General features: G+C 39.3%; 1 protein-coding gene and 1 pseudogene across 1 annotated transcript in view; one reads left to right on the plus strand and one right to left on the minus strand.

The window, feature by feature from the left end:
- NECAB1 (N-terminal EF-hand calcium binding protein 1) overlaps positions 1–14,874 on the minus strand; it is a 203,585-nt gene that overhangs the window by 123,557 nt on the left and 65,154 nt on the right. The window lies entirely within an intron of this gene.
- Positions 1–14,874, plus strand: part of LOC114039293 — a 42,412-nt pseudogene that overhangs the window by 735 nt on the left and 26,803 nt on the right.

A 14,874-nucleotide genomic window follows, 5' to 3' on the forward strand; every position in this document is an offset into this window, starting at 1 on the left:
TTTTCCCCATTTTGGCTAGTTCAGTAGCAAGATATCAATAATACCTTTGCAAGTCAATGACATCAGAAAGCAGTAAGAGCCAAGGTGAGAAACAAGGTAGAGTCAAAGCAAAGAACACACACACACACACACACACACACACACACACACACACACACACAAAACTAACAAAAACAGAAACCCAAAATTATTAAGGGAAGAGCCATGGAGAAAGTTTATTTTGACAGTGACCAAGAATAAAGGAAGCTTATTTAGCAAGCCTAGTGACAACTTAGGTTAGTTGGTTCCTGTATTTCATGCTCAAAGAGGACCAAAATGACATCACTATGTTGGAGTACAATGTATCTGACTATGGCTGATCAGACCAATATGAGCTTGGAAGGCCCTATCATAGGCACGTTGGACACAAATAGTCCATATGATCACTTGGAGTAGAAATATCTCTAAATTTGTGCATCTCACATTTCTCTTGAGGTACTGCAATTCTGCTTTGCTCATACAGCGCAGTACATTCTTTGATGAGATCATGCCATGCTGAGTGGTCCTTTACAGTGTTTCCCATGTCCCTGCCTTGTCAAGCTCAGCTGCAATATTATCAGCACCAGGCACTTTGCCACACGAGAAGAGCCTAATGGCATTCCAAACCTCTTCTTCAGTTAGAAGTTTGGCTAGAGAAAGATTGACTTCAACCTGAGGTGTAGCCAATGGCTTCAGTATTGATTGATGATGGTCTGTTAAGAAGGCTACAGAAGCGTTCACCCCATCCCTCCAGGATCATGTCCTTATCACTAATCAATGTGGCTCCATCAGCACTGAGTCAGTGAGTAGTTGAGGTGCATCATAGGTCTTTGGCTCATAAATAGCCTGCAGGGCATCATAAAAGTGTTTTGAATCGTTACTATTAGAATTAAACTGAATTTCATCTGTCTTCTTACTGAGCCAAGAATCCTGCATCTCTCTAAGCTTCACTTGCACTTTACTTTTGATGGAGTTGAACCCTGCCTTCTTAGAGACAGATGATCCTGCTGGTAAACCCTGTGGAGATCTCATTTTTCATTTAACAGCTTCTGAAATTCCCCTTCATTTTTGTCAAATCAGTCTTGATGTCTGTGAGTGCTTTGGCCCAGAGGAGTAAATGCAGTGCTGCACACCAAATCTCTGAAAGCTGCCCACTCCTTTTCTGCAAGCCATGTGTTTTCGTTTTAGCTTCCCTCCAAGTTAGCAACAAACTGCTCACACTCAGAGAAGCACTCTAATCTGTTGATATTAAGTCTTCTGGTAGTTGTCTGGGTCTGCTGCTTTTTTTTTTTTGAGGACTTTAGAATAAATTTATTATTTTAGTAGCATGATTCTTTTTTTATTAATTTATTTTGAATTATCAATAATCACTTCCATAAGCTTTTAAGTTTTAAATTTTTCTCTCCCTCTCTCCCCACCTCCTTCCTCAAGACAGTGCGCAATCTGATATAGGCTATATATATACATTCCTATTAAACATATTTTCACATTAGTGATGTTGTAAGTAAGAATTAGAACCAATAGGAGGAACCACCAGAAAGAGGAAACAAAATACAACAGAAGAAAAAAAAACAGCAAAAAGTATGCTTTGATCTGCATTCAAACTCCATAGTTCATTCTTTGGATGTGGATAGCATTTTCCATCATGAGACCTTTGGAGATATCTTAGATCCTTGCATTGCTGAGAAGGGTTAAATCTATCAATATTAGTCATTGCACAATGTGGCTGTTACTGTGTACAATGTTCTCCTGGTTCTGCTCACTTCACTCAGCATCAGAGTCTGCTGCTTTTGTTGAATGTGAACGTTTAGCTTGGAGAAGATGAGTCCATAATCAGTCCAGCACCCTGTGCCAAATATCACCTTTGTCATTTTCATGTCCTGTCTCTTCTCCTTACAATGATATAGTCTGCTAAATGCCAGTGTTTGCTATAAGGGTGAACCCATCTTTTCTTGCATCTAGGTAAACAGAAGGCAGTGTTGGTGATGAGAAAGTTACGAACTACACAAGTCTTCAATAGTAAGTGACCATTGCTGTTGCTGTTTCTCACACCATTTCTCCCAAGGATTCCCTGCCATGTCTGATAGTCTGTGCCTACTCTGGCTTCAAAGTCACCCAGAATTACAAGTTTAAGCACATTGATGATGAGAGTCTCTAGGTCTTCCCAAAATTTTTCTTTGACCTCATCAGGGGTCATCATTGTGTGAGCATATGCCTTGATGATGGTGGCCTGCAGCTTTCCTGCAAGTGGCAATCATATTGTCATGAGCCTGTCGTTCACTTCTTTTGGGAGACATACAAGCTGGTTGACTAGATTATCTCTGATTGCAAAACCCTACGCCAGCTTCATGGCACTCCTAATAATGGTGGCCACTCCAGAAAATGTGTATCCAGCTCTGACTTCAGTAAGCTGACTTTCATTTGCTAGCCTAGTCTCACCCAGCGCTACTTTGAATGCAATACCTACTGAGTTCTCTCATGACAGGAGCTGTTTGTCTTTCAGGTCTACTGAATTTCATGTTGGTCACAAGTATGCTTATATTCCATACACCAATGGTGAATAAAAAATCATTTTCACAAAAGTTTTTGTACATTTTTTGGTTGTTCACCACAAGGTAGGATCCCTGTCTGCCGTGGTAAGCAGGCCAGGGTTAGGTTAGGTGAAATAGACAATTTTTAAAGCACCTTTTCTAGACCCTTTCTCATACCAGGAAGTGAGCAGTATGGTCCTTAAAAAAGATTACTCATCACTCAGGCAGCTGCTGAATCTCATTGATGCTTCAGTCCAGTGAGGAGATGACTTTATGACCCGGTATGCTTGTGTGAATGGTTGTGACAACAGTTCCCATACATCTGTACCTGCTGCTACATTACTTGCCCATTGCCACAGGACTTTGAGGTAGGTAAAAATGGTAAAATGGCATGGGTGACTCACATATAAATTGGATTTAAGTGAGACAGAGTGGTGCGAAGTCATGGCTTTTTGGCGAAGTCATTTTGTCTTCCAGAGTCATCAGAGTCCAGTGGCAAAACAAAAGTCAAGGTGACTGGTAATGGCTTGGGATGCAGACCTTGGCGTCTTCCATGTCTAACTGATCTCTAAATGCTTCACAGTACCTGCTTCAGCTGCCTTCATGGCCCATTGGAACAAATTGTGCACATTTGCCTATCCTGCTGGGGAAGTCTTCACATGCTTGGGGTAGACACCTCCTTAATTCACCAACAGGTTTAAGGCCCCTCAGTTACCCTCAACTTGGTTTAGCCTGTCTGCCAAAATGGTTTACTGGGGTGTGGATGCTGCCCACGCTACAACTTCTTGAAGCCACAGGAGAGAGTTGGGTGTCAGGTGGACACCAAAGGTGGATGAGCCACCCTGAAAAGGTCTTGGCAGCCTGCACAGCAGAAGTACTAGTCTTCCCTGAACACTCAACACTCCAGCAACAGCTAAGAACAATTATGTGAAGGGCTAAATCAATTGAGGAGGTTTTGTGCTTAAAAGCCTCAGTGTTTAGTCTCTCTTGCAATAGCTGTAGTCTCTCATTTGTTTTCTGATATGGCCCCTTTCCTAAGATCCTCTTGGAATATTCGCTTCTCACTCTTGCTCTTATTTCTCTCATAAACATTCTTGGCTTTTCTCAAGTCACAACATCCTATCTCCCCGACATCCTTAGAAGGAACCTTCAATCTACAATCACAGTAGAGTTGGAAATTCTTTTCAATTCATCAGAGGTATTGTGAACACATTAATTCCTCCTCCTCTGTGGATAAGTAGTAGAAAATCATCCTCAGCACTGAGTCCAGAAGAAATGAGTAGATAAGGAAAGAATGATAATTATAGGAAGGGGATGGTAGAGGTAGCAATCTGCTGGAAAAAATAAGAAGAAATGGGATTCAGGACATATGTAGATGGGTTGGCCTTGCCAAGCAGAAAGGCCTCCTTTTCATTAGAGACAGGAATAAAGGAGGAGATAATGGGGGGGGGTGATGTCCAGGGATTTTGAGATGAGAAGAAAGGTAAAGGAGGGGAGTGGAGTTTTAAGGGGAGAATTTGGAACAGCTTCTATGGGAATGGAATAGTGAATCAAAGAGGGGAAAATAAAATAAATTATATCATATCTTTAGTGCAATTAAAGAGTCTATTATTGAATGTAACCCAGCTCCCAACCTAGCTGGGTGGGGAAGAGGCAGCCTTGTACTCCTTGTGGTTTGCTGTTTGCTGCCTGTGGGATGTGATTCTGAATTGATGAAGAGAAGACTGTGTGACCGTGTGTGGGCCAGATGTGGCTAGAGAGCCTTTGAAGAGGGGACATTTTTCATTCCTATGTTGAGAAATGTGTGTAGTTCCAGACTCTCTTTGTGGAGAGACCCATGCAGAGACAGAAAAGACTTTAGGAAGCAAGAAGTAAGTAGCTGCACTTCAGTTTGCCCCTGGTTTCTAGCTTGCCTTCCCCACCATAGAGACTTCAGAAAATTTCCACTTGAGTGAGATCAGAGTTGTCCCCACTCCCATATCTCCCTCCCTCCCTTCCTTTCTCTCTCTCTCTCTCTCTCTCTCTCTCTCTCTCTCTCTCTCTCTCTCTCTCTCCCCGTAGTTCACTCCCATCATTCAAAGAGCTCATTCACTCTGTATATTTTCTGGTATACCTTAATCTGTACAACTTTCCTGATTTCTGTTTGCTATTTGTCTGAACAAATGAATTCTCTTGCTATTCAGTATTTGTAATGGTTTTTTTTTTTTTTTTGCTTTATTAGTATTTTGGTGGGAAGAAGTTAAGCCTGTGGATGTAATCATGGTGTACTCCTTCCCCTTTAAAGGATAGCAATCTGGAAGACTCTTTGAACCTATAAAAATATTATTCCTCTAGGCCAGGGGGTGGGATAGATAGATATAATTCTAGTTCAAAACACTTCCCTTTCTCAGAGAATAACATCACAACCAGCCTCATTGCACCTTATTCTCCTTTCTTCTAGGTAGGAATTAATCTCTGTTGGGAAAGGGTGAACAAGATTCTAAAGATATCTATTCATGTCTCTCCTCAAAACCACATGTAGACACAACCCATATGAGCATACCCTCTTCCATGGGGACAGCACATGCCCTACATAAATAAACACAGAAGTGAATTCTTCAAAAGATTGCCAAACCCTAAGTTATATTTTTTAAATCCTGATTTTCATATATTTGGAATTGCTTAAATGGAAGAATACGTGCTTTAGTAAATCCCACAAGTCATTTTTTAAAAAAAAACAAAACTCATTTTGAGTTTTTCTTATTAAAGGGCTATAGATTTGTAGCTAGAAAGAACTCTCTAGAGGGATTCTAGTCCAATGTCTTCATTTTACAGATAAGAAAATTGAGGCTTAATACACATTAAGTGACCTGTGTGAGACCTTACAGGTGTCAGGATTCAAACACAGGTCCTCTAACTTCAAATCCAACTTTCTCTCTTCAGCACCATCTACTAATAATACTGGATTAAACAAGAAACAACACGATGATGATGACTTGATTAATTTCTTCCTAGTCTAAAGAAATCAATCACTGCATAAGATTTCTTTGTCACAGCATATGGAGAATTATTATTTTTTCTTAATATAAATGGTTTAATATTAATATTGATGTGCTGGGATAAGAATTGGTTTGATAAACACTGCCTAGTTAACGTTATGTTAAAGCAATCAATTAAATGATATTTCCAGGAAGGAGACAAATGGGTTGCAGGAATAAAATTATTTCACATGGAAATTGTTCTGAACAGTGAATCAAGGTTATAAAAGGTGACAAAATGCACATTTCTCAGGCAATACAATATACTTTTAAATATTCGAGACAAATAGCTCCCTAGAAATTAGTGGGCGATTCACAAGAATGAAGTTGCCTCTGCAGCTGGCTCTATTAAAAGAGGGCATCGTCGCCAAAGCTCCTCAAATATGCATTGCTAATCAGGGCCTTGGAAAAGCATTTAAAAGTCACTGCTCAGAAGAACAAGAAAGGATGTCCATATTCCAGGGATCAAACGAAGAGCCAATAAGCAGTTCTTGGCTGTAGCCCTTGATTTTGGACCACAACAAAGCGTGCTGAATTGATAACAGAGTTTGGGGTGATGTAGAGGAGAAAGAGCACAGGGTTCGTAGTGAGAGGACCTGGCTTCAGATCTTGCTTCTGTCAATTCCATCCATGTGTGACCTTGAATACATTTCACTGCTCTGGGCCTTAGTGACCTCATTTAGAAAATAAAAGGGTTAGACTAGATGCCTCTAAGATCTCATTTCTAAAGCTATGACCCTTTGGGCTTTCTTTCAGCCTATTGATTAAAATGCAGCACAGTGATTCTTTTATTCCTTCCTAATTGGGACGCTATCCAACTCCACACAAAAATACTTTCAAATTTTCTCTTATGATAATTAATAATAACAAGAGCTAGGGTTACAGAATACCTACTATGTGCCGGGTACTGTGCTATGCACTTTATACATTTGGTCTCATTTGATCCTTACAATAACCCTGAGACATATATGCTATTATCCACATTTTATAGTAGAGGAAACTAAAGTAAATAAGATAAGTGATGTGCCCAGGATCATACAACTAGAAAATATCCCACACTTCCCTTTCCCCAAGCTTGAGTTCCCTCTCATTCCCCTTTCTTCATCTCAAAACCCTTTATTATCATCCTCTACTTTCTCCTCTTTTTCTCCAGTCTCTGAGAATGAGATGGCCTTTCTTGTCAAATTCAAGTCTTGATCCCTTCTCCTCTTGTCTTCTGCAAAATGCTCTCTTAATCATCTGCCCTCCTCTCTAATCTTTAATTTATTCCTACTTATTGTTTTTTTCCTCTCTATTGACTTCCTGGGTAAGTCGCTTAACCTCTGTTTGCTTCTGTTTCCTCAGAGGTAAAATGGGAATAGTAACAGCACCTAGCTGTGAGAATCAAGTGAGATAATATTTGTAAAGCACTTAGCACAGTGCCTGGTGCATAATAGACATTATGTAAATGCTTATTCCCCTCTTCCCAGCTTGCTTTGCAACAAAGAACAAGAGTAAAGCAAGACCACCCAACTTTGTGACCTCTTCTAGCCAAAAGAGGGTGGTGAATTTCCTTATTTTTATTCAGGGACAGGATTAGTCATGATAATGTCTACCGTCCTTTTCACTTGCATTATAGTCATTGTGCATATCGTTTTCTGGGTTCTGCTTACTTCACTCCCATCAGTTCTTATAATTGTTGCATGTGTCTCTGAATTCTTTATATTTGCCATTACTTATACACAATAACTTTTCATTACATTCACTTACATAAATTATTCCTCCATTTAGAGGACATTCACTTTACTTCCAGTTCTTTGTGACATACAAAAAGTTCTGCAATGAATATTTTGTTATATACTTGGCCTTTTTTTTTTCTGCCTTTGACGTTCCGAGGATATGTGAACCCAATATGCTTACTGTTGAAAAATAACTGGGAGAACAACTTTGATCTAATGTTGGTGCTTCTTCAATTGTGTGTCCTAAAGTGGTTAGAGATTTCAAAAAACGCAATTTCAGAACAGGAACAATAATAACGAGGCATCTGTGATTATATTTTGAAGGGATTATGGTGCTTTTATTTTTTATGTAATCACTGTGTTTGTCATACATAGGTCAAATAATGTTTTTTTCTCTTCAATATAATGCCCTTTTATATGCTGCTATATATTTTGTAGACCATGTTCTGAAACTCAAGGGTGGTGCTATTTGGATAAGTAACTTTAAGACTCCTGGAGATGTTTGATGATATTTCTTCAACTTATAAAGGTGGTATAATTTAATGGAAAAAAAAATGTCTGGATAGAGAAATAGGTCGATCATAGTCTGTGTTATTGTCGTGGCTCTGCTACATTAGTGAAATATTTTGAACTCAGTTTCTTCCTCTGTAAAAAGAGGCAGCTGAACTGGATAATTTCTAGGGGCCTTCTCCTCCAGCTCAATGACACAGCTTAAAATAAAAAAGTCTGAGATGGTCAAGTATTTAAGAGCATAGAACACAATTCCAAAATTTTAAATATATATGGATTCTCATGAATCTACACATGACTTCCTGGTAGGCCAAATGAATGGAGATGAATATGGAAAGCATAAGATTCTGATTCTAATGTTTGGTAGATCTGTGTCCTCACTGGACAGATCTGAATGGGGAGATATATTTATATAATTATATATGTATACACATATACATGTATGTACATATATATGCATACATAGATACATACATAGATACATACATATCTATATGTATTTAGACAGATGATATACATGTATGCATATATTCTATATATAAAAACTTTCACATCAATGAGTTCTTCAGACTTCCAATTTCATGTAAAACCATTAATTAATTCAACAAATATTTGCTGAACATGTACTATATGTGAAGCATTATTCCTTTCCTAAACAAAACCAAACTAGACTTGAGTCTCTGGGCGATGCACTAGTTTTATTTTCCACTTAAATTAGGCTGAATTAGCTTGAAGTTTTGCAATGGCCATTGATGAACATATTATTCATTCATTAGGAGGAGAGAATCAAGGTAGAGGAAGGTATTAATAATAATGATAGCACTAATAATAACATATAGTGCTTATTATGATTGAGACACTATGCTAAGTGCTTTATAATTATTATTAAATTCTCAAAACAACCCTAGGAGATAGGTTCTACTATTATCCTCATTTTACAGCTGAGGAAACTGAGGCAAACAGAGGTTAAATGACTTGCCCAAGGTCACATAATAAGTGTCTGAGGCTAGGACTGAGCTCAGGACTTCTTGACTCTAGGCTCCACTACACCATCTAGCTGCCCTCAGGGCCCTTATAAACCTAAAAGTTCAGTAAATATTTAACAAAAGTTTTAGGAGGTTCTTTGAATCATTAGTTAATTCTACAAACATTTATTAAGCACCTACTGTGTCCAAGGCAGTGTAGTATACTGGCCAGATAGCCAGTGTGGAATTCAGGGGTGTTAGGGTTCAAGACCAGGGTCAAGTCCTGCCTCCAACACCCATTTGCTGACCTTGGGTGGGTCCCTTTACCTCTCAAGGGCCCAATAAACTCTCAAAAACTATAAATTCCAAACAGATACTGATCTACTTTGGTAGAAAGAGATTCCTAGAAGCACTCTACACTAATGAAATCAAAGGTCCTAGATTTTTAATGCAGAGCCCAAGTTATACACTGGTCCAGAAAGAAAAAGAGAGGTCTAGGATACTATATTAGGCAAGAGTGATAAAAAGATATACCATAGACCCTGCTTTCAAGTAGCCTACAGTCTATTGGGGAAAGAATAAGTAGATAACTATGGTGGTACAAGAGAGATTGAGGTAAGCAGGTAGCCTTCTTAAAGAGTTTATCTATGAAAGGGAGAAGATGTATGGGACAACATGTATCAAGGAGGGATCAAATGAAGGTTTTCTGATGATGGGGGAAATGAGGATGTTTTATAGGCAGTAGGGAAGCAACTGCTAGATAAGATGAGATGGAGAATTAGTGAGAAAGGAGGAATGATAAAAGAGGTAGTCTGAAGAAGAAAGAATGGAATGGGATCATTTGTGTGTATAGAGGGGCTTGTCTTGACGAGAAGGACCACCTCTCATGTGTCACAGGAATGAAGAAGAGAGTGGGAGAAGTCATCTGAGTGATGAGAAATGAGAAGGAGGTGATAGCACAAGTAACCTCAATTTGTTTACAGTGAAAGATGAGACAAGGTTCTTAGCTGAGAGAGTGAGGATAGGAGGAAATATGGGAGATTTGAGAAGAAATGAAAAAGTTTGGAAAAGCTGCTAAGGTAAGTGGGGTAGTGAATTGATTAAAGAAATGTAAAAAGATTGCCTTACCACAGAGAAGATCCAGTTGAGATTAGGTAACATAAATTTGTAGTGCGCTCAGTCAACATGGTTTTGCTTAAAATTTTTTAACTACTAGAATTGTATAATCAAAAATGTTTGGAGATGAGTGTTCTAGGGATCTAGGCAATGCATCCCACAGTGCAGGGAGTAGAATGTCATACTCTCTGACTTTCACATGGTAGCTAGATTAAGTAGCTCTAGACAACCAGCCCCTAGCACTATTAGGAAGAGGATAGAATGGATAATATTTAGTCCAACTACTCAGTAGTGCTTTTTCATTCATATCAAACATGGAACCCATCACAATCATGTCAGCTATCATCATGGCGGCATAGTGTTTGTGTGATATTCATTGTTTCTCTGTCAGAATTGAGTCAGGAAAGTTTGCAGAGACTACAGAAGTCTTCCATAGGTGGGGCCTGAAATGTCAAGATTTCTGGCAGTTTGATTTTTAGGGTTAGGATTTGATGGGCCATGGGACAGAAAATTAGGCATAGGGATCAATCAAGAAGTCAATCTGCAGATATTTATTAAGCATCTACTAAGTGTTAGGCACTATGTTAGACACTAAGGCTACACATACAAAGAGTGAAAGGAGAGGTAAGTGGGCCAATTCATTGGTATGTCCCTATCTGAATGAAACTGCTTGGGCATGTAACTGGCCTGATACCATCCTAGGATCCTAAATCCCCACCCCAACTTTCAACAGGCCTTTAGCAGGTAAGCCAAGAGATTACGGGGGGGGGCTGCCATGATCTTGTCTATATTTGAAGGTGTGAGTGAGTGTGTAAACAATGCTAATTAATAATAGGATCATAAAGAGCAGACTTCAAGTATTTGTAGCACTGTCAGATGGAAGAAAGGAATGGTTATGTTCTCCTTGGGCCCTGAAGGGAGAAGTAGGCACGGTGGGTTGCAGAGGGACAGATTTAGGATTAATGTAAGGAAAACCTTCTTAACAATTTGATCTATCTGAAAGTAAAATACTGCCCGAGTAGGCAATGGGTTCTCCCAGATTCCCAGGTCTTCTAGCAAAGGCTAGATGACCACTTGTCATCTATGTCAATATGTTATATAAAGAATACTTGTTCAGAAATGGCTTGAGCAAGGCTTAGGTCCCTTCTAGCGCCTAGATTCTGGGGTTCTGTGAATATTCAACTACATATGGCAGGCTATGATCAAAACATATCAGGCATGAAGCCTCAAACAACTCAAGAGTTGTGAAAAGATGGGGAAGTGTAGATTTCACTCATTGCTGTCTGTTTTTCAGGCAGCAATGGAATATCAAATTAATCTTTCCAGTTAGAAATAGGTCTGAGGTCAAGAGGTAGATGTCAAAATCATTCCTATATAGATGATCACTAAAAACAGGAGGATAAGCAATATTCTTGGTTGTTGTAGAGTCATTTTCAGTCATGTGTGACTCTTTGTGACCCCATTCGGAGTTTTCTAGGCAAAGATATTGGAGTGGCTTACCATTTCTTTCTCCAGCTCATTTTACAGATGAGGAAACTGAGGCAAACAGGGTGAAGTGACTTGCCCAGGGTCACACAGCTAATCTGTGGCTAGATTTGAACTCAAGAAGAAAAGTCTTCCTGACTTCAAGTCTGGCACTCTATCCACCGTGCCACCTAGCTACCATGCAAGCAATATACCCAAGGGCATTAGTATTAAGGGAGAAGAGTAGAGCAAGGCTATATCCCTGGGGCAGAGGGGAGGAGGAAAAAGAATTTCTAATAAAAGACACTTTGAAGGAACTCTGAGACAGGTAGAATGAGAAGTAAATGGTGACCCACAAAGACCATAATTGAGAGAGCTCAAGGAGAAAGAATCACTAAGAGTTCCAGAAGCAGCAAGGTCAAAGAGGAAAGAAAAAGGTCTTGAACCTGACCTGAAGGAGATTGTTAGAGACCATAATGGAAGTAATTTTAGTGAATTGGTTGGGGCAGGAGGAATGGAATCTACGCCAGAAACAACCTTCCTCAGTGGCCTAGCGGAATTGTTTTATCTTCCTAAGTGCCAATTTACTACCATGTAGTGATTTAGTCCCTGAGGGTAATAGAGTACAAAATCCAATACAGAAAACACCCTGAAAGGGGCTTCATATCAAGTATCCAGATAATACAGGATGATTAGAAAAGGGACTTTGGCTTCATTTGGGTTGTCTTATAAAGGTTATTTTATGCCTATAAAAAGATATGAGCATATGAAGTCAGGAATTATTTTCTCTCCAACATTTTGACTATAACTTTAATCAATAAAGAAATTCTGGGAAATGAAATAAAATCTACTGTAATCTATTGTACTCCTCCATAAAAATTCCCTACAATTATCAACTCAAGATAAGGCTTGAGGGTACAAAGTTCATGAAGTCTATACAATAATGACCTCTGAATCATGTTCACTTTTTCCAGAGGTCTTATTTATGTTAAGGGGGTAGAAGCTGTATTTAATCAGTTTCTGGATTAGAAGTAAACAGTCTGCTTGAATTTTTTGCATGTTAGAGAGAGAACTATCTTACTAATACACTCATAGAGCAGATAGATTTCAGTACTGGCAATGTCGAAGAGGTCTTTGCTCTCCTTTTTGTACCTAATCTTTCTGAGAGAGCTGATCTATCCTGGCTTCAATTATTACCGCTGTGCAGCTGGGCTACACAGTGGATAGAGTGCCAAGCCTGGAGACAGGAAGACCTGATTTTAAATATGGCCTCAAACACTTATCAGTTGTGTCACTTAACCTCTGTTTGCCTCAGTTTCTTTAACCATAAAATGGGAATACTATCATCTCTCAGGGTTGTTGTAAGGATCAAATGAGACTTGTAAAGTACTTAGCACTGTGTCTGGCACACAGCAGGTGGCATATAAATGCTTTCTCCCTCTCCCTCTCCTATGCTAACTGCTGCTGTCTATTTATATTGAGTATTCATCCCTACAGTCTCCATTCTCAGCCCTCTCCTCTTTTTCTCTACACCATCCTCTTTGAAAGACTCCATCACTTTTATAGCTTCAGCTGTCACCTCTGTACATGTCATTCCTCTAGCTCTGTTTCTTCCGGATGTCTTTTCTGTGCTCCAGACTCATATCTCCAACTGAGTACAAGACATCACTACCTGGTCCTGACGCTAGCCCCTAAAATGCAACAGGTTCTTTATCTTTCAAAATGTTCCTCTTTCTGACAACATTATTTCTGTCAGTGACACCATCATCCGTTGTCTCCTTTATTTGAAACTTTGGAGGGAAGAAGGGGTTGTGTATCTTTGATTCCTTCCTGTCCCTCATCTCTCATATTAAATCAGTTATGAAGCCCTATCAATTGCACCTCTGTAATATCTATTGCATCGAACCCCTTCTGTTCCCATCAATATGGGCGCCCAACACTTCTCATTTAGAGGATTACAATCATTTTCATCAAGGTCTTTCTTCCTCCCCTCTCCACACACCCCAATCCACACCACCTACTGTTAGAATAATCTTTCTTTTTTTAAAAAAAATTTGATTACTTAATTTAGTTTTAGTTTTAGTTTTCAACAATCGCTTCCATAAGTTTTTGAGTTTTAAATTTTTCTCCCCCTTCCTCCTCACCTCCCTCTCAAAGATGGCGCACAATCTGATATAGGCTCTACATATACATTCCTATTAAACATATTTTCACATTAGTCATGTTGAACGAAGAATTAGAACCAATAGGATAGAATCATCTTTCTTAATGACAGAGTTGGTCATGCCATTTCTCTACACAAAAACTTTCAATGGATACCTATTGAGTAAGTGCCATGCTGCTTTGTCTGTCATTGAAAGTTCTCCATTATTTTCCACCACTCGACATTTACAACCTTATCTCATAATTCTTCACTCCACATACTCTATACTCCAGCCAAGTTAGATAACTTTCTGTGCCTTGAACCTACATTGTCCTTTCCTGCCTGTGTGCTTTTGCATAGACGGTTCCTTGCTGTCACATCACATCACCAGTCTGTGTGGAGGTGGGGAGTAGGGTGGATCTATGTGCAACTGATTAAGATAATGACTAGGATGTGAGAGGCGGCAAATTTTTGGTCACGGGCCAGGTGTGCTCTACTTACTCTTGACTCAGCCAGGTAGGTAAGGCTATAACCTCATATAGCTTTGCCTGGAATGTTTAACCCTCTAACTTTACTCTCCAATGTAATTCTTCTCCCCCCTAGATACATGAACACTTCTGAGAATATTGTTTCTCCTGAGCAATACTCTGCTACGTACTACTAAGCATCTCCTTTGGGCATGTGATCAACTAACTTTTCTCAGGTATCAGCTTCTTGGCCTCTTCTCTTTAGGATCACTTTGCTGGCTATCTTATGATGGCATCTGTTGTGATGCAGTGGTAGAAAGCCTCTCCCTGATAAGGACAGGCAGATAAATTTTTAGCTTGAACTACCACATCCAACTAGGAAGCTGATGAACAAAAACAAGCAGAGTGCCCCAAAGATAAGATGAAGTCTTTCATTTTAAAATTCTGTCTGCATCTGAATTGTAGTTGTTTTTATAGCTATCTGACTTAGAGTTAGAAATTTCAAGATCCTCTAATGCTTGGCATACAAATGAATTTAAGCAACAATGAAAGTTAAACAGAGAGAAGATCCTACACACACACACCCACACACCCACCCACCCACACACACACACACACACACACACACACACACACACACACTCTTCTGACTTTGATGCAAATAGAAAAATTTCCCTGTATCCCTACATTATCTTTCGGTGTAGCTTCTGAGCAATCTTAAAGATCAAGGATACATGTTTGGTGAGGGAGTGCTGGAAAGTACAGGAACTTTGCAGTACTCTTATCCATTCATTATTCAGAGAAATGGCTATGTAAGTAGAGTCAGTTTTGGTACATCTAAACTATCCAAAACAGTTTAGTTACTGGAATACCACAAGATCCTAACATAAAGTAGGTTTGCTAACAGTCTTTGTAAGGAATGATA

This window comes from Vombatus ursinus, unplaced genomic scaffold (assembly GCF_900497805.2).
Source record: "Vombatus ursinus unplaced genomic scaffold, bare-nosed wombat genome assembly UNPS02011767.1, whole genome shotgun sequence".
Classification (NCBI taxonomy): domain Eukaryota; kingdom Metazoa; phylum Chordata; class Mammalia; order Diprotodontia; family Vombatidae; genus Vombatus; species Vombatus ursinus.